Below are 3,864 nucleotides of genomic sequence, written 5' to 3'. Positions count from 1 at the left end.
CCTAGTTCCTGGTGACATTGTCTACTCTCTGTCTACTTCTGTTAGTTCCAGTTCCATAGACTAGTAAGATCCTTTGGAGTTTGTCTTTCTGTGTCTGTGCCATCTCATCTGTTTAAAAAAAAAAAAAAAGAACGATGATAGAATTCCAGATCATCTTAAGATTCCAGCCCACTGCCTCCCAGTCCTTAGAATTCAAATTCTTTCATAAGGACCCACTATGGATTCTTGCATGACAGAGCATTTAAAATGTCATTTATTTCATTTCTTAAACAGTGAACTCATTGATAACCACCGTAGCTATGGGCATAAGAGTTACAAAGACTATTTCTTTCTTCATCAGATACCTTCTCTATTGTAAATGAGGAATGGGTATTAAAACCACTTAAACATCTACAGTAAATATAAGACAAATGATGAGAATTAAAAGCTTCAGACAAGGTGGATGGGGCTGTGGTCACTGCTGCAGAATAATATAACTCCATGATGTAATGACTTCCTTTTTAAAAGTATTATTTATTTAATGATTATGAGTACACTGTAACTGTCTTCAGACACATCAGAAGAGAGCATCGGATCCCATTATAGATGGTTGTGAGCCACCACGTGGTTGCTGGGAATTGAACTCAGGACCTCTGGATGAGCAGTCAGTGCTCTTAATTGCTGAGCCGTCTCTCTAACCCATGTAATGACTTCTTGACCCATGTATTGAAACAATGACCTTAGTCTCTTCACAGTCTGAGGCACTGGAGGGTCCTTGATGGACAACTCTTGGGAAACCCAGCAGTGAATGGTCAGACAGAGCTCCCAGCACAACCACAGCTGCCGTCATATGCCCTTTGACTGACAATGCTGCTTCCTCAACATGGCACTAGAGGGCATCTACATCATTGGAGTAACAGTATGTCAGTAAGATGTTTCATACTGTCTTCATAATTCCCTCCAACAAACTGTCAGCCACTCTAGAGGCTTCTCTCTAGGCACAGTCTCTTGCCTGACATATACATAGATAAAAAAGCTTAATCGCCTTCTTGCTGGTTCCTGGGAACCCCAGCTGCTGCCCCATTGTGAACACCATGGATCCTTCTGAATGTGTCCATTCTTTTATATACACCCCTTCATAGTCCTTCAGTGCACCCAGACCTTGGTGTGAAACTGAACTTCTTTTTCTTCTCCTCCTGTACCCCTTTCAGGACCCTGAAGATGAGCATCTTCATCAGTGAGCAAGCACACTGGAGTCTTTCACAACTGACCACACTTTTATAATCAAGGCATGCGAGGACCAGATATGGTTGTGTTTATGAGTGCAGATCCATCTTTGATGAATGTCTCTTTAATTTCTGTGACTGTTTTTAATCGATGCCCTAGTCTGTCTTTTTATCTTACAGAATTTTCTGTCTTCTTAGAGGGTAGTTTTCTTAGTGAACTAGGAAGGAGGGTTTCTTAAGATGCTCCCTTTTAAACAGTGTTCTGATCAAATCATGTGCACATTCTTTAGATACAGGGATGACAGATAATAAAGTCTGGGAGCTGTGAAGTTTTCTGTCAGTTATATTTAGTGAAGGCAAATTGTGGTGCCCACTTCAAAGGGCTGTTGTAAGGATGTGTATAAACTCCTGGAGTAGGATTATAATTGTGCAGTGAAGTAAACATAGAGTCTCTGGGATAAGAGCCTCCCTCACTTGCCCAGGTCAATGAGGCTAAGCTGTAAACAACTTCCATACCTGCGTTTTGTATATATCACAGTACTCAGAGCAGCTTGGTGGACTATGAACACAGTTTATTCACTTCATGTGTGGAAAAGGACCACCGAAAGGATCTCAGGGAACTGAGTTAGAAGAAGAGTAATTGGAAGAAGCTAGTGAAAGATAAGAGGAAAAGCCAGCAGGGAATGAACAGGGAGAAATACACACACACACACACACACACACACAGAGAGAGAGAGGGGGGGATTTTTTTTATAAGGAAGTTGGGTTGAATTGTCTTGGATGTCTAGAATTCTTAGTATGCAAAGAAGCTGGAATCTAGCCCAAAGAGTTCACTGTGGACTTTGACAGTCGTTCAGAGGGATGAGAAGTGGAAGAGGAATCAGGGGAGATAGAAAAACCTCTTAGGGAGCAAGTTACTTGCCCAGCTAGCAATGTGGTTGCAGAAAGCCAGGAAGAAACTATGTTCTACTTCTGGTTCCTGGGTCACTGTGACAGGTACTCTAGAGGTTGGTTTCTAAGTGTATCTGAATTGGTAACAAACACAGGATCTGTGTGGGCTAGGTGATATCTTCATGTTCAACGCACACTAGACAATTACTTTTAACATTCTTGATCTGGTCACTTGAGTTGGACAAAATTTATATAGTGAATGGAGTTAAGTTTTTCAAAATAATGCTTTCAAGGAGGGTAGGAATTTTTATGTCTTGGAATTTGTTTAATGTTTTTGAGTAAGCTGGTGAATGTGGAATTAAAACATCATGGTAGGTAGGTTAATGGAGAGTAGCCATGTAGCTTTTCATGGGACTGAAGAGCAGCTTTTCCAGAGGATTGCTGCTGCACATGGGTGGGAAGCCAAGCCTTTGGGGCAAGGATGTCTGGTGAGTGTCTTAGTCAGGATTTTACTGCTATGAATAGGTACCATGACCAAGCAAACTGTTATAAAGTACAATATATATTTGGGGCTGGCTTATAGGTTCAGAAGTTCAGTCCATTATCATCAAGGCAGGAGCATGGCAACATCCAGGCAGACATGGTGCAGGCAATGCTGAGAGTTCTACATCTTCATCTGAAGGCTGCTAGTGGAAGACTGACTTCCAGGCAGCTAGGATGAGGGCCTTAAAGCCCACTCCCACAGTGACACACCTACTCCATACCTCCAAATAGTGCCACTCCCTGGGCCAAGCATATACAGACCATCACAGTGAGTAAAGAGAAATGAACACAAAAGGAAGAATGTGTACATTCATGTTGAACTCTGATGCCAGATGAGATGTGATCTTGACTTTTGGAATGTTATCAGAATTTAAACTTTGTGGTGCAGAAGGATTCTTGAGTTACTCTTACATGCTGTCTGGAAAACTTACTAAGACGGAGTTCTGGCAACAAAAGGCTTTGATTTAGCTTTAAAAAAATTCCATTTTAATTGACAAATAGTAATTGTACACATTCTGGGTTTAGAAGTTTGATATTTAAATACATAGGTACATGTGTAAAGATTGGGGTCACTGGCATATCTATCACAGATCTGAATTTGATCGGGGACACTCATATTCCTCTCTAATAGCTATTTTGAAGTAGTCAGTTAGTTGACTACAGTCACCATCCTTCTTCTCAAGGTCACTGTCTTGATGGGGTAAAGTTTCTCAACTTAGCTCATGTAGGAGTCTCTCTCTGAGGAAAAAAATCCATTATTTTTATTGACTAGAAAATGTTTTCTTATTCTAACCTTAACATTTTTACAAAAATTTAAGGACTTTGACAATGACAATAAAATTGTAATGATTTTATATCACTTTGTCCTATTCCGCTATTTATGTTTTTCTGCATGATGTGTTTCAGACATGCCCCATAAATATAATGTGAGTTTAGCCAATTAAAATTTTTTTGCTATGAGTGTGTTTTAAAGTTAAAAAATGAAATGGAGGTTTATAGGTATTAATGATGTCCCTGCCTAGTTTTTTACCCAGTATCAACTTCCTTCCATTTTACTTTAGAGATTACTGCAATCTTAATATCGGTATTCAATACTGTAAACACTAGTTCTTTGTATACTAATGTCCATAATTGAGCTAAGGTATTGTTTAATATATTTTAAATTATGTTCAAACTGATTGTACTCTACTTTTTTAAACCAGACTTTAAAAAAATCAAACACTGT

Source organism: Grammomys surdaster, unplaced genomic scaffold (genome assembly GCF_004785775.1).
Source record: "Grammomys surdaster isolate TR1022 unplaced genomic scaffold, NIH_TR_1.0 271, whole genome shotgun sequence".
Lineage (NCBI taxonomy): Eukaryota > Metazoa > Chordata > Mammalia > Rodentia > Muridae > Grammomys > Grammomys surdaster.
Note: the sequence above shows the minus strand (reverse complement) of the source record.